Genomic DNA, 16,691 nt, shown 5'->3' on the forward strand with positions numbered 1-16,691 from the left:
GGATGAGTGGATGGATGGATGGATGGGTGGGTGGATGGATGGGTGGGTGGCTGGATGGGTGGGTGGGTGGATGGATGGATGGATGGATGGATGAGTGGATGGATGGGTGGGTGGGTGGCTGGATGGGTGGGTGGATGGATGGATTGATGGATGGGTGGATGGGTTGATGGGTGGATGGGAGGATGGATGGATGGGTGGGTGGGTGGCTGGATGGGTGGGTGGATGGGTGGATGGATTGATGGATGGGTGGATGGGTTGATGGGTAGATGGGAGGATGGATGGAGGATGGATGGATGGATGAATGGATGAGTGGGTGGATGGATGGGTCTCTATCTCAAGCCCTAACATGTACCTTAGAATATTGGGCTCATTGATCCAAATGAAATCTCACTTTTACCATCTATTCATTCATTGGCCTCCCAAACATTTTTTGAAATCTTTATTTTCAAAATCTAATGATCAGTTATAACAAGGCATTTTCTTTTAGTCTAGTGTTTTAAAATGGAAAAAATATGTCTAGAACTGTGCTAGGCAACCTCTGTGAACTGAAAACCACCCTGTTATAAAAATGTCTTTAAAAATCCACAAGGGCACATACACAGATGACTGGGACTGAAGGCGTGGAGGTCACATAGGCGAAGATGATCTCTTTCTAAGTAGGATGTGGATGAGGGATTTATGAGGCTAAAAGGACTTCCTGCCCATGTGACTGGATGTCCGTCTCCTGGGCAAACCTCTGCAATCTGCACTGTATTCCATGTTCTTCTGGAGATTTTTGTGTGTCCTCTTCAGACCTGCCATGCCTTGGTCTCTGTGGGACTTGCCACTGCTCAGTCCTATTAGGTCAGCTGTCTTGAGGGGATAGGCTGAGGCTCTGGGGAGTGGGGTTCCCAAGTTCTGGCATGGTGTATGCAATGTACCCATCTATTGGAAAACTTATTCTCAGTGACAAGAGTGGTCCAAGTTACCTCACCTTGACTTTTAAACTATATTACCATGGACATCATAGCAGTACCAGTGAGAATGTACTAAAGAAGAAAGATAAATGACCTCTATGTCTGACAATGCATAGCAAAGGTATAGGCTCTGGAAGCAGATTTCCTGGGTTGGAACCCTGGCTCCACCATTCAGTAGCTGTCTGACCCAGTGTCAAGGGACTTGCACCTCAGTTTTCTCATCTGTAAATTGGGAACAACATGACAGTCTGGTAGATTACACTGTGTGATGCACTTAAAACACTGCCTGGTTCAAAGTAGGCATTTAGTACAAGCATGGCACCGTTGTTATTTTCATTTCCTCTATTCCATCATCTTTCCCTCTTTCTCCATCTTTATTGAAGATTAATGAAAATGTAGGCCATTTTCAGATAATTAGCCTTTTCCTCTCAGTCTCATACCAGTGCTAGGAACCCCAAGATGTTGCCAGGCATGTGGTCTTTCCAGCATCCCTTGGGACTTTGGTTAGCAAGTTCAGAGAATGTTAGAAAGGGTGGTGAGTTTCCTAAGCCAACTTCTCCATCCCATTCCTTTGTGAAGGAGCATTGTTGACACATCACTCGGGGCTTGGGATTTGCTTGGCGTTTGGAGAACGCATTCCTGAGATGGATGTCACGTGATCACGGCGGGTGGGTGGGGACAGCCAGCCCTTAAACGGGAGGGGAGGCCTGTGGTTTTTCTCCTCCACCCCCTCACAAGTGAGACTGTTTTGCTCCATGGCCCGGTTTTATATTTTTAGCTTCCACTGAAATTTAATGTTTTGCTTTTGGTTTATTATGTATGCAAGTATCTTGCTGATAAATTACATGTGTAATTGTACCATCGTAACCACTGCTAGTCAGCGACAACATATAATTAAACTCACCCTTGTAGTCATTGAACTTTTCTGTCCCTGACAAGATCACTGACCACTCCAAGGAGGGCATACCTCCACGTATGAGCCATGCGAGTGCCTGAGAGGCTGGACCACCCCGGGGGCCCCTGTGCTTTCCTGCACGTGTGCACAGGCCGACTTCCCCTGGATGGCCACACATGGGATGCAAGGGTTGGCTCATGAGGCCCAGGGGTGCTTCTCTCTTTATTTCTGTGTCTATGCCTGGATGATTATTGGCTCCAGAGTGGGTGCCTGGTAAATACTTTTGTGAGTGAATTAGAATTTTCTTCAGTCACCTCTGAGCCCTCTTTTCTCATAGGACCCCCAATGTCTATCCTGCTCATTTTTTAGGGGTGTTTGTTATGTTGCTCTTATGCCTCTATGCCAAGGCTACAGCCTGTGAGTCACATCCAGCACACTGCCTGTGTGTGTTGGTTTTTTTTTTTTACATTTAAAAATTTAAAACAATTGCGATAAAATACACGTAATATAAAACTTACTATCTTGACCATTTTAAAGTTTAGAGTTCAGGGGCATTAAATAGTTACATCACTGTGCAACTGTCACCACCTCCCATCTCTAGAACGTTTTGAAACGGAAACTCTATACCCATTAAATAACTCCCCATTCTCCCTACCCATTCCAGGTCGTGGCATCCACTATGCACCTGTCTGTCTCTGTGAATTTGACTACTCTAGGTACTTTATATAATGGAACCATATAGTATTTGACATTTTATGACTGGCTTATTTTGTTTAGTTGAATGTCCTCAAGGTTCATCCATATTGTGGCCTGTGACAGAATTTCATTCCCTTTTAAAGCTGAAAAAGATTCTGCTATACAGTATGTATATACCACATTTTATTTTATTTTTTGTTCGCTTTTCTTTTATTTTGGGACAGGATCTTACTTTTGTTCTCCAGGCTGGAGTGCAGTGGCATGATCATAGCTCACTGCAGCCTTGAAGTCCTGGGCTGAAGCAATTTTCCTGCCTCAGCCTTCTGAGTAACTGGGACTACACGTGCACACCACTACTGATTTAAAAATTTTTTTGTAGATATGGGATCTTTCTATGTTGCTCAGGCTGCACTTGAACTTCTGGGCTCGAATCATCTGCCAGCCTCAGCCTCCCAAAGTGCTGGGATTACAGGCATGAGCCACTGCACCCGGCCCCCTATGTTGTTTATCCACTCACCCATCAATAGACACTTGGGCTGCTTCCACCTCATCACTCTTATGAATAATACTGCTGTAAATGTGGGTTTATAGGTTTCTTTTTAAAAAAATTTTACTTTAAGTTCTGGGATACATGTGCAGAATGTGCAGGTTTGTTACATAGGTACACATGTGCCATAGTAGTTTGCTGCACCCATCAACACATCATCTAGGTTTTAAGCCCTGCATGTATTAGGTATTTGTCCTAATGGTCTCCCTTCCTTTGCCCCCCACCCACCAACAGGCCGTGGTGTGTGATGTCCTGCTCCCTGTGTCCATGTGTTCTCATTGTTCAACTCCCACTTATGAGTGAGAACATGTGGTGTTCGGTTTTCTGTTCCTGTGTTGTTTGCTGAGAATGATGGTTTCCAGCTTCAACCATGTCCCTGCAAAGGACATGAACTCATCCTTTTTCATGGCTGCATAGTATTCCATGGTGTATATGCGCCACATTTTCTTTATCCAGTCTATCATTGATGGGCATTTGGGTTGGTTCCAAGTCTTTACTTTGTAGATAGTGCTGCAACAAATATATGTGTGCATGTGTCTTCGTAGTAGAATGATTTATAATCCTTTGGGTATATATCCAGTAATGGGATTGCTGGGTTAAATGGTATTTCTGGTTCTAGATCCTTGAGGAATTACCACACTGTCTTCCACAATGGTTGAACTAATTTACACTCCTACCAACCATGTAAAAGCATTCCTATTTCTCCACAGCCTCGCCAGCATCTGTTGTTTCCTGACTTTTTAATGATAGCCATTCTAACTGGTATGAGATGGTATCTCTTCGTGGTTTCGATTTGCATTTCTCTAATGACCAGTGATGTTGAGCTTTTTTTCATATGTTTGTTGTCTGTATAAATGTCTTCTTTTGAGACGTGTCTGTTCATATCCTTCACCCACTTTTTGATGGGTTTGTTTGTTTTTTTCTTGTAAATTTGTTTGGGCCTGTATGTTTCTTCAAGACCCTGCTCTTAATTCTTTTGGGTGGAATTGCGGGATCTATGGTAATTCCATGTTTAATTTTTTGTGGAACCTCCATACTGTTTTCCATAGTGGCTGCACCATTTGGCATTTCTGCCAGCAGCGTGCCAGGCCTCCACTTCCTCCACACCCTTGCCAGCACTTGTTTTTTCCATTTTTATGCTAGCAGCCATCTTCATGGGTGTGCAGTGGCTCTTAGTATGGTTCTGCCTGTTCTCATATGGCCTATGATCTAAGAGTGGCTTTTCTATTTTTATATGATTGAAAAAAATCAAAAGAAAAATAATATTTCATGATACCGGGACATTGTATGAAATTTAAATCTCAGGGCCCATAATAAAGTTTTATTGGCATGCAGGCACTCCTATTTGTTTATATGTTGTCTGTGGCTGCATTGACGCTACAAAGGCAGAGTTGGGTAGTTGAGACAGAGACTGTGTGGCCCGCAAAGCCTAAAATAGTTACCACCTGGCACTTTGTGGGAAACCCTTGCCAATCCTGCCCTATGGTAAGTGTTGTATGCTTTATCTGTTTAACCTCCTCTCTAATCCATTTTGCAGACACAGAAACTGAGGCTCAGCAAAGATAAGTAACTTGTATAAGTCACATGTTACCTAACCAGGACACATGTGCCTGTCTGTGTGACTCCAAATCTTGCACTCCTCACTACCATATTAAATGAACAAAATCATTTGAAGATTGCTGTTTCTAGGGAAGTTTTTTTTTTCTCTTTTTCTTCTTTTTTTTTTTTGAGACAGGGTTTCACTGTTGCCCAGGCTTGAGTGCAGTGGTATGATCACTGCAGCCTTGACTTGACTTCCTGGGCCCAAGCCATCCTCTTGTCTCAGCCTCCCAAGTAGCTGGGACTACAGGCATGCACCATCACACCCGGCTACTTTTTTTGCATTTTTTCGTAGAGACATGTTTCCCAGGCTGATCTTGAACCACTGACCTCAAGTGATCCTCTCACCTTGGCCTCCCAAAGTGCTAGGGTTATAGGCATGAGCCACTGCTAGGCCTCTAGGGGACTTCTATGGGTGTTTTTAGTAAGCCTGAGGTCAGGTCCTAGTTGAGAAAAAAAAATTGTAATTATACAAAGATGTGATGTTGTCTTTGGGAGAGGAAGCCAATTGAGGGAGAGAATGAAGATGGAAGAAGATGTTAGGTGAGCTAAGCTTTCCTTTATTTCTTATGTTTAAATTCTAAGACCCACGCCTTATGTTGCATGGCAAGATGAGCTTTCAACTCTAAGAAGGAGATAGTTTTAGGAAGCAGGCATGTCGACACGCACAGGATTTCCTCAGGATTAGAAGAAAAGCCAAACCAATCAATAACTTCTTCTTGCATTAAAAAAGTGAATTATTTCCATAACCGAGAGGAAAGTAAGCCAGGGTCTACAAGGGAAGCTGTTGATTGATTCCTTCTCCTTCATTCTTTGGATCGCATGTTGTTTGGGGTGAATCGTAGTGTAGATACCTTTGGCCCACCCCAACACTTTTTTCCCAAATGTAAAGATCTGCTCTCCCATCTCTCAGAGGCTGTCTTGGGCACTCCTTTTGCCTCTCGGGCTCTGATGGTCGGTGGGTGCGTTGTTACTGATGAGGCAGTGGTTAGTTCTCTCTCTCTGCCTCCTCCCCTTCTCGCCACCCTCTCTGTCCACCAGGATGTGTGGACTTGGTACCAGGAACCTTCTGATATTTCTTGATACAGAGGACAAAGCGTGGATAGTTATTTGTTCTTTCTTCCACGGGAGAAAAGTCTTAATTGATTTTACGTATTTGTGTCCATTATAGAAATCACCCATCAGTCCCAAGTACTTAGGGGATGTTGGGGGCTGCAGGAAATGGCTGGTCTTGCGTCTATCTCAGGCAAAGAGATTGTGGTTCTCCTTTTATGTTTGGGAATGCAAGACATTCCCCCCGCCTGCCAGCCCCCAGTAACTACTGTATTTCAACAATAGGCTTCACGCGGCTGCAGTGTGAGGCACAACAGTGGTTTTCATGAACTTTTGGCTGTGGTTTAGGCCTGGCAGAGCTGGACTCTTACCCTTAGAGTTTTCTGGCTCGATTCATTTTGCACAAAGGAAAGTATGATAATCGGAGTTGCAGGATGATAATGTGATCGGCATGTTAGCACATTGCAAGAAAGACAGAAATGACTTTGGAGTTTGCATTTCATCCTTGAAAATGTGCAGCGCTGCCTGAGCCAAGGGGCTTGTACTTAGTAGGTGCTTGCTAAATACTGGAAGAAGGGGTGAGGGTGGCAGTTGCTTTGTGCCTGAGAAGAGGCAGGAGAAGTATGTGATAACCTATGCCCATACATTTTGGAAATAGGGATAGCTATTAGATTTTTTTTTTCCTGTTTAAAGATGAAGTTTGGGTCTTGACCTGGTGTTGGTCTCTGCCTGCCTGGTTGCCCAGCAGGTGGTGGTAACATGGCCACAAATTCATTTGACCTTGAGTTCCCTGACTCTTCTGCTCCGACGGTCCCTGTCTTTCACTATCTCTTGCCAATGAGCAGCTAAGCATTTATTGAGGGTCCCTGTGCTCAGCTCTAGAGGGTGGGGTGTGGCCCCCAACACAGAGGAGCTTGCTGCCCAGAGGAGAGGGAGTTTTAGGTGGGGAGGTAGAGGCACGAGTATTTGCTGAGGTGGCCGAGAAGGGGTGCATGTGTTGAATTTTCCCTACCCCCAAGTCATTTTTATTTTCTTCCTGCAATACTGCAAGAAAATAATAAAGTTTTTCTAATGTGGATGTGTGTGTATTATTTCATGTCTGAAAACAGTTAATAGTACAAAATGATGCTCTTGAGTGAGCTGAACTCAACAGAATAATTTTTATTCCTCAACAGAATATAACTTGAGACAATATTGACAGTTAAAAAGTGTAAGTATGGCGTATGTGGGAATCATTCACCAAATTTCTGTTTCTCCTCTCTAGGCCCCAATATGTGTGTGTGTGTGTGTGTGTGTGTGTGTGTGTGTGTATTTAAACATGACTTCAATGTTTTTAGAAATGTGACATCCTAAATATGATCAGGTCTCCAGTAACAAGACAGTGGGTGGCCAATGCCCCCATGAGTGGCAGACTCCCTAGAGAAGGTTTTGGAAGTTTGCGGAATTCTTGCAAGATACCCCTGCCCTGACCCTCCAAACTCAACTCCTGCTTCCTTAGGTGGGGCGCACTCCTCCCTCCACTCCTACAGGGACTGAAGGCTGAGAGAAGCTTGTGAGGGAGATTGAGGCAGGCATGCTTAGATGGAGGCTGCATAGGTGTGGGAAGGAGTGCTGCTCTTGGAGTGAGGAGACTGGTTCTGATGTCTATCTGCAGTCCTCAGCCTGGGTGACATTGGAGAGCCTCAGGCCATTGCAGCTGCAGGCTGCTTCCTGAAGGGTGGGTGTCTAAGCTTCTTTGTAGGTCTTAAACAGAATGACCTAGACCAGGGCGTCAGGAATGTACACACAGAGCCCTGGGGGTCTTGGTAGCATGCAGATTCTGATTCAGCACGTCTAGGGGAGTGAGATTCTGCATACTTAACAGGCTCCCAAGAGATGCTGATGCTGCTGGTCCTCGGACCACACTTTGAGTAGCAAGAGACTAGAGGGATAATTCTCAAACTTGGCTATCAATTATAACAACACAGGGAGCTTTTAAGACCCGCCAATGTCTAGGTCTGCTCCCAGGCCAATCAAATCAGGACTGGCCCCACAGGACACAGTGTGATTGGAGGCGGGGGTGGGGAGGTTGTCTGCTCATTTGTAGCCAAGGTATGAATGGCTGGGGTAGTGTCGTGGATCTCCAACTTGGGCAGGTGTCAGAATTGAGTGGAGGGGTTTGAAAAAACGACATTAGGCCCCAACCCACATTTTCAGATTCAGAAGGTCTTGGGTATCGTCCAAGAATTTGAATTTCTAACAAATTTCCAGGCAATGTTGTTTCTGCAGCCCCAGGGACTCTGCTCTGAGAACCACTGGTCTAATGTAATCCCCTCCCAGTGGATATTCATGAAGCAGAAACCTCCAGGGAGTGGGAGTTGGGGGCTCCAGGACACACAGAGCCCTGCCTCTGGGGTCATTCCATGCACATCTGTTTTACACAGTGAGCAGCCTTGGAAAACTTTCACTTGAAAAAAATGTGGGTAGAAAAAAATGTTTGAAAACCTCTGAAGCAAAGGCAAGACTTTTAATCATGGGAATGGCGAATGTTCATTCTTTAATTGAGGGGCAAACCAGGCAGGATCCTTGGTCCCTCTTGTTGCCAGATGTGGCCGTGTTTGCTCCTAGTACTGCCCTGTCCTGCAGGAAGTGTTTTCCCTGCTAACTCCTGGCTCCCTCTTGCATATAAGAGTTCACACCTGTCCGGAGGCCTCCATGGGGCCCAGACCAGTGTCGGGCAGGGCAGGTTAGCTTGCGGGGAAATCCAATGAGTGCAGCTGCTAGCACCTAATGACTGTGTACTGGGCTTCAAGCACCGTGTTCATTTATATGCATGATGTTATTTAATTCTGTAGTGACCTCATATAATAAGTACTGTCATTATCCCATTTCAGAGATGAGTATTTGATGCTACCTTCCAGACTGACAGTGTCCAGGAAAGCAGCTGCAGTGGAGGTGGAAGGGCAGTAGGATTCCCTGATTGGTAAGGGCAGTGGAATGTCATGGGGAAGACTTTGTCCTTGTTGGTGTCTTGGGAAGAGAGCAGGACAGTGCCCTGTCAGCCCTGCAGGTCCCAGAACCCACTACCTGGGCCAGGTGACAGAACTCAGAGCCTTTGGCTGCTTCAGGAGATGTCACCATGGCTGTCTCTTCTTGGTCAAAGTCCCAGTTGGCCAAGACATCCTGGGGAAAATGGGCAGGGAGGTTCCTCCTGGGTGAAACCCTTTTGTATGGCTCTTGACAGTGCAGAGGGGTCTGGGAGGAGATTCTGTGAACTAGCCGGGGTGAAGGGTGAGTGGATCTCTCCAGGGCTCAGGTCCTGTTTATGTGGCTGCCATCTCTAACCATGGAAGGCTGGCTTGGACAGCTCTCAGCTTGCTCTCCACCCCCAGGGAGCCTAAAATGTGTCCAAAGCTGCAGGTTTTTGCTGAGACATCATGCAAAAGCTGGTTCTTCTCCCTGGTCACCTAATATGCTTGGGGCAGAGGCTGCGAGCCTTCTGGTTGGAGGAAGGGAGGCACAGATGGGTGTGTGGTCTTCCAAGCAGCATCTAGGTCCTTCTGGTGGCCAGAGGATGGCAGCATCCTTTCGCCCTCATGGGAGCCACCCTCTGTCACCTGTGTATTTCCCTGAGTTCCCTTCATGGGACTCGGGCCTCGCCTCCGTATTTACAGCTGATGTTGGCAGTGGAGAGGGGAAGGTGAGAGTAAAACTTCCAGAAGAAAAGCTTCCTATGAGGTGTTTGAGATGCTCCACGATCAGGCACGAGGCCTCAGCCAGGGAAGACCCTTCCAGTGGCCAGAACGGTGCTGCTTCCCCTGTACCTAAAACATCTCCCTCCTCCTCCAAGAGATTTTCAAAAGAGTCTTGAAGCTCAGTCCGACTGCAGCCCAAGCATCTGCCCTTCAGTTCCATCTTCAACTTAAATGAGATGCATTTAAGGAAAGGCTGGCCTGGAAACTACTGTGATCAGTACCAGGCACCTTTTTCCTGAAGTCCTTTTAGATGAACCATATAGTCCCTTCGTATGCCTGGAAATGGTATGTGGGGGAAAGTTTACATCCAGTTTAACAGAATTTCCACTTAAGTGCTTTTTTTAATGGCCCACATTTGATCTTAAGCCACTTCTTTTTGAACCCTTGAAGGTTTTATTACTGAACTTTAAAAAGAACATTCAATTCAGAGGGCTGGCATGTTCTTGAATGGAGCTGCATTTTGAAAGAAGGGAGATGAATTTCTTTCCCCAACAGAGACACAGGTGTCACCTACCAAGGGTGGTCAGAACTCTATTTTTTCCTCAGTGTAGCACCAGGATGTAGTGACTTTCTCTCTTTGAAGGACTAGGCGTGCAGATATTATTGTTAGGATTTGTAGAAATGATGGCCGCTCGAGTAAACGAGTGGCCAGGAGCTGGGGGTGGAAATTCTCCCACAGGTAGCCCTTTCTCAAGACTAAATGAACATCCCAGGCAGTGAACCTGCCTGTATCGTTAGGCATGTGTATAGCATGGGAGCTTGGGTGCCAGGCAGCAGGAGCCCCCTGGATTTGCACTGTGCCCTTTATGAGTTAAAATTTCCCCACAAACCTCATGCCTTTTCTTTTTTTTTCTCAAGACGGAGTCCCCCTCTGTCGCCCAGGCTGGAGTGCAGTGGTGCGATCTTGGCTCACTGCAATCTCCGCCTCCCGGGTTCAAAGGATCCTCCTGCCTCAGCCTCCCGAGTAGCTGAAATTATAGGCGCGTGCCACCATGCCCGGTAATTTTTGCATTTTTGGTAGAGATGGGGTTTCATCATATTGGTCAGGCTGGTCTCGAACTCCTGGCTTTGTGATCAGCCCGTCTTGGCCTCCCAAAGTTCTGGGGTTACAGGTGTGAGCCACCTCGCCTGGCCTCATGCCCTTCTTTAAGGAATCCCACCGGGTCCTCTACAGTACCCTCTTCCCTTTAGAATAGCGGGCTAATTCCAGGTGCCCATTAGAAATTCAAGATGTATCACCACATACTCTGACCCAAGACCCTTGGTTGCAACTGGACCATAGGAGGTATGCCCAGGATGTCCCCCTGTGGCTCACACCCCATCACCAGCTGTGCAGAGGCACCATACCCTGTCTTTGCTTTGCCATACAGTGCAGAGGATGTGCAACCAAGAACAGGTCTCTTGATGACCATTTACGTGGGAGTTTCCTAATGCTGGTAATGTTGGGGTCAGAATCTTTACAGCATCCTGGGCTGTTGAAAGACGAAGAACGGTGTGCTGACTCCTTCATCCTGTCTCACACCAAAGAAACTTTTTTGGTATCTAGGAGACTTGAGACCAAGGAATACATTATAGCGATGGTTTCAGGATTGCTGGGAGAATCTGTTTCAGGTGTAGGTTCCCAGACCCCATATCTGCAGGTATGCCAGTCTGGGAAGGAACCTGGGAATCTTCATTTCTCCCAGTCTCCTTTGGCAATGCCAGTGGGCCTGGGATTATAGTAACACTAAACCTAAATTTTAGTGGGTGGACCTCAGAAGGCTGGATTCTGGAAGCTTCTTACTTACTTCTCAGCTGCAAGACTTTGGGTCAAACATTTTTGAGCTCTGTTTTCTTACCCGTAAGAGAAATTGGCTCTATATGACTTCTAAGAGTCCCTCCAATTCTGAAGTTGTAGCACATTAAAAATAATCTGCATTTTAGGCCTGGCAGGTCACATTCCCTGCCAAAGGGGGGCCTGGGAAAGAAAAAGACTCTACAATGTGAAAGTGTGGGCTTCGTGGTATGAGGCCAAGTTTATAAAGGTAGCCTCTGTGAAAGAATCATTTGTATTTATTGAAATCACTGATTTTAATCACCTTGGATGCTCCCTTGATAAAAATTATAATCCTCTGTAAATTATGAATACCTTGAAATTCACAAATTCTATCACTTTTGTGATTGGCAACATTAAATGGCAACAGCTCATTTAAATAAGCAACATCTGGACATTATTATTTTTAGGGATTTTTCATCTGTTGATTTAGAAATCTGGGGCCTTTATGAATCTTGCATGAATATTCTTTTATATTCACATCTACCATCAAGACACAAAGGGATAGCCAAAAATATTGTCCAGTGACTCTTTGATGCAATGAATGTGTTTTTAAACAACAAATCCATTGTGAATGAGAGAAGATATAAAATAGGCTGCCTGTGAGGATAGGTGGTGGGGGTAGCTTGATCCTTCAAAAGCCAGAAGAGTCCAGCAATTCAAAGCCACAGTGGGGAGAAGGTTTAGATTTTATATATAATAATATAAAATTTTAAGATCACAATATGATTTTGGACTGATGATATTGGAATATGGCATTCACTATTTCTCAGAATAATCCAATTTAGAACAATGCATTCTGAGCAGGTTTGGTAAAAATAGAAGATCTATCATCCCATGGTATAAGATAATGCATTAATTTTTATGAGTGAGTTATGAAGATGTACAACTCGGTTAAGAGTTAGGATAAACATAATATTCTTTAATTAATCCATTATGCCATGGTACACATGTGCCATTTTTATTACCTTAAAAATGAAAAATGTCAAAAAAGGAAATTGCTGCATTTTTATATCAAAAAAGCCTTTTTTGAAAAATCATAAAATGCCTAATCTAATTCACCATATAATACTAATGAGCTTAACAAGCCATCTCGATGCACAGTTTAGGATAAAAGGTCATCAGTTTCTGGCAGTCAAATTCCACTACTTTTCAGACGAGGCAAAACCTTTCAGCACCAAATATTGGAAATGGCATTTGTGATTAAGCGTTATTAATAGCTATTTGTTATGAACGTGGGAGAGTTTTAGAAATTCATATTATACCCTCCTCGAGTTTTCTAAATCTTACCATTGCAGATGCCAAGAGCAGGCATTTCCCCCCGTCCCACCCCGGTGAATCTGATTAACCTGTTGTCCATCCCAATTCTGGGTGGTGTTGAACAGGAATCTTACGTTCACACAGCGCTTTCCGTTTCATGCCACATTTAATTTCCCCAAATCTCTCTGAATCCCCTACATTTATTTCCTGGGGTCTCTCTGCTCTCCAGGAGCCTTCCTGTCCTCTGTATTTGCCACTGTCATCTGCCTGGTGTTTCTTTTGTCTTGTCACAGAACCGGCCCTGTGGAGGTACAGACTGGGCACCTTCGGCCGCAGTGCATGCAGTGGCTGCAGCCGGCCTCGTTATGGAAAAGAATTGCCCAGTGGGTTGAGGGAATGGGCAACAGCACACTAGAATCATGAAGCTGAAAGGAATATTGCCGACTGGAGGTCATTTTTCCCAACTGAGGGGCAATAGTTTGCCACTATAAACTGCACATTGCAGTCAGTATATGTTTTATTAAACCATTTAAGGAACTTGGGAGCCATTTCATTTAAACTTCCTGCGTGATGGAACTCAGGGCAGAGCCCAGAGCAGCTCATAAAAGAGGCCTGGAGTAATTTGCCGAAGAAATACCCCAGGTACCCGGCAGGATGACCGCAACGGGGGGAGCCTGGCGAGGGCTGGACCCAGCGGTTATAGTACTCTTCGACGCCTGAGTGCACAAGTGTGTGTGTGTCTGGAGGTTCGAGTCCCAGCTCTGCCGCTAACTAGCTCCATGACCTTGGTCAAATCTCTTAGCTTCCCCTGGACTATTTCTGCTGCTGCAATAGGAGGGGATGGGGTTTGATAGGAGAGGCTGGGTCCTTTCCAGCTCAGTGATTCCATAAAATGCTGGATCATCAGGGGGTTGCCCCTGGAACTGTGGTTCTGGGATGCCCCATCAGGCCCCTGATCATCACAATGGAAAGTCAGCCTTTGTGTCTGCCCTGCCTGGGAAGTGATTCTGGCTGTGGACGTTTTCATAGGCTCTGGGGACTGCGGCTCCCCTGATCCAGTGGTGACGTGCGGGTTCTCAGCATAGAGCAGGGAAACCGGCAACAACTTACTTCTCATATTAAACAGAAATAACCTCTTCACATGATAATTTTATGTCTGAGGAAATAGGAAGCTGAGGTGCGTGCACTGTGCCTCTGAGCCTCAGTTATTCTGTCTGCAAAATGGGGTAGCGGCGATGCGGACGCTGTTGCTTTAGCTGTAAAGGGCGACAGAAGGGATGCCCTGGGTCCCTTCTGTTATCACTCTGGGTAACTTTGTGATTACAATTTAGCTTTAACAACTCTTGCGAATTGCATGCCTGCACATTCCGTGTTCACAGTTTGTGCCTAGGAAGAAAGGAAGGATGAGGTGAGATGTGCTTTATCTTTAAGAGTAATGGACAGAATGCAATCTGCATTGTAGCTTTCTCAGCCCTAACTGGTGGTCCTTAGTAGGTGGCTTTAATTCTACAGAGTTATATAACCGAATCTTTTGTCTAATTGGTAACTATATTTAGGAGGTAGAGAAATATGTGAGCTATTCGTTTCGATTAAATTTTTTATTATGCACTCTGCATTTGGATTGACAACTATTAATATTAAAGAGCTTGGCCAAATTGAAATTTGTATTGCTGGAGAGACTTAAATATAATGTATGATGCTGAAAAAAAAAAAAGCCCAGGGAAAAGGGGAATTACCAGGCTGGGTGCAGAGAGGTCCCTGCCAGGTGCTGATGTGGGCTAGGTAGAATCTGCCCCACCTCTGCACACTGAGGAGGGAGGTGTGTAGAGGCCTCTGCAAAGCCAGTGTCAAGGTCTCAAGGATTGAGATACTTTCATGGAGATGATGCTAAATAAAGATGTAGAGCACGTTTTAGCAACGTATACAAATAATTTTTTATAATCACTGTTTGTATATAATATTTTTTCCCAGCACTATTAAGAAGGTTTGGGGGTAAGGCAGAGAAAGTCGTTCTAAAATAGGATGCATGGAGCACTGGTGCAATGATGTGGAAAAGGGAGGCCAGCTTCCTCGGAAATCCTAACGCAGATTGTGTTGCTCTGCTGCAAGTCCTCGGGAGATGGGAGGCTCTGTCCGTCCTGTGGCAGGGAGGGCTCAAGGCCACAGCCAGGTGGGGAACGTGCTGGGAGCAGATTCCTGGGCATCCTGGGCCTGCTGTGGGCAGGCCCTGGGACTCACAGCCATGGTTCTGCGTCTTTGGGGCTGACTCCTTTCTAACTCCTAGCAATGCCTGTGGCTTTGCACAGTGACCTGGGTTGTCACATGCAGAATCCTATAGGATTTGCACGAAGACCCGGGTGGTCCTCAGACAGGGGAAGTCAGGTGTCTGGGTCCATGCGGCCACTGAACAGCAGACACAGGACAAGAACTCAGTTCTAGAATGCAGTCTGTGGGGCACTCTCAAGAGAAAGTGTCCTCTTTGGGAGTCTACAATGCTACAGGGCCAAAGGGTGAGCTCACGAGCCTCTGGCGTCTGTGCCCTGTTAGCTGGTCTCACGGACTCCAGACACCTCCACCTTCCACGCATTTTCTCTTGTTGGGCCCTCTATATAGAATGTCAACCCCATCCCAATCCTCCAGGTAAACCCCTCAACTGCCCCCAGGGCCTGCAAGCAGAGAGCAATCAGTATGTCCTGAATGGGTGCAGCAGACACAGTGCACCAGATTTGACTGGCAAGGGAGGGGAAGACGACCCTTTCAAACTGGTGTTGGCCTTACTTCCTTCATCCCTTTTTACCCCCTGCTGGACTATAAACTCTCTGGTGGCAGGGACATTTTTCTTGTTTTTACATAATTTTTCCTGACATTGGGAGCTAGAATATCAATGTAGGAAAACCTTCATAGACAGGGGTGCTCAAAGCATTGGTGGTTCTGGCTCAATGGATTTTAGGCACACACGTTTTCATCTGCATTTGGCATTTTGAAGCTCCCAAGAGATCCTAGATGGGTGATGGGTTTCTGAGGCTCGGCTGGTGTCCAGGGTCTCCTGGGATGGGGACAGAGCACACCACCTTGTGTCTCCACTGCTATACACCTGCTACATCTCCCAGATATGACCCCAGCTTCTGGAGGGCAGGCGCCTTCCTTGTCACCCCACCAGTTAGCTCGGTGGCTGGTGCATCTGTGGCCATGGCAGGCTCTATGTGATGGCGAGAGAGGCAGGGCAAGAGAGGCAGTGCGGGAGGTGCAGGGCAGGGGCCTTGGCGCTGCCTCCAGGTTTCTGTGATCAGCTAGGTTCTTAGCTTCTCTGGAGAGCAGACAGCCTGGGGGGTTGTTTCCTGAAAGGGAATCAGGTTCCCTGTTTGCTTTTTGACGCTTTTTTTTTTTTTTTTTTTTGAGATGGAGTCTTGCTCTGTTGCCCAGGCTGGAGTGCAGTGGTGCAATCTCTGCTCACTGCAACCTCCGCCTCCCAGGTTCAAGCGATTCTCATGCCTCAGCCTCCCGAGCAGCTGGGATTACAGGTGCCGGCCACCACACCCGGCTAATTTTTATATTTTTAGTAGAGACAAGGTTTCACCATGTCGGCCGGGCTGGTCTCTAAGTCCTGATCCACTTGCCTCGGCCTCCCAAAGTGCTGGGATTACAGGCATGAGCCACCGTGCCCAGCCGACACTTTTTTCTTAGGCAGGGATAGCAGATACTGTCGGTGCCCCTTGGCAGCCACTCACCACTCAGGGTGAGGCTTCCTCACACCAGCATCCACGACTCTGCCTGGGGGTGTCCTTCATCACTGGTGTGTGTCTGGTCTGTCATGGGGGCAAGCACACGTGCCAGGGAGTTAACACCTCTGGAGCACCCCTCAGTTGATGGGGATGGGGACTGGTGGGTAGGCAGCGGTCTCCTCTCTCCCTGGATGGAGCAGCGTGGCGGAGTCCCGCTCAGGGTCTTAAGAGTTCCCGGTTGGACTGAGGCCTGGTGCCCTCAGTGCAGTGCACTTTTTAGCCTGCTGTGCACAGGCTTCCTTTCTTTCCCCACCTGCCCACTATCCCCTGGCATTTTCTGGGACTACGTCCTGCACAAACTTTCGCACAAACTTCCCGCACAAACCGCCCGCATTTGCGTCTTCATCTCAGGCCTT

General features: G+C 46.5%; 1 protein-coding gene across 13 annotated transcripts in view; it reads left to right on the top strand.

The window, feature by feature from the left end:
* Positions 1-16,691, top strand: part of ZNF536 (zinc finger protein 536) — a 489,082-nt gene that overhangs the window by 63,263 nt on the left and 409,128 nt on the right. For 3 of the 13 annotated variants that reach the window (XM_054673451.2, XM_024351400.2, XM_024351401.3), the window contains exon 3: positions 8,620-8,708. The exons of the other annotated variants lie outside the window; for them this stretch is intronic. The gene's annotated coding sequence lies outside the window, so the exon portion shown is untranslated. The remainder of the gene's footprint in view (positions 1-8,619; positions 8,709-16,691) is intronic. 13 annotated transcript variants of the gene reach the window in all.

Source organism: Pan troglodytes, chromosome 20 (genome assembly GCF_028858775.2).
Source record: "Pan troglodytes isolate AG18354 chromosome 20, NHGRI_mPanTro3-v2.0_pri, whole genome shotgun sequence".
NCBI lineage: Eukaryota > Metazoa > Chordata > Mammalia > Primates > Hominidae > Pan > Pan troglodytes.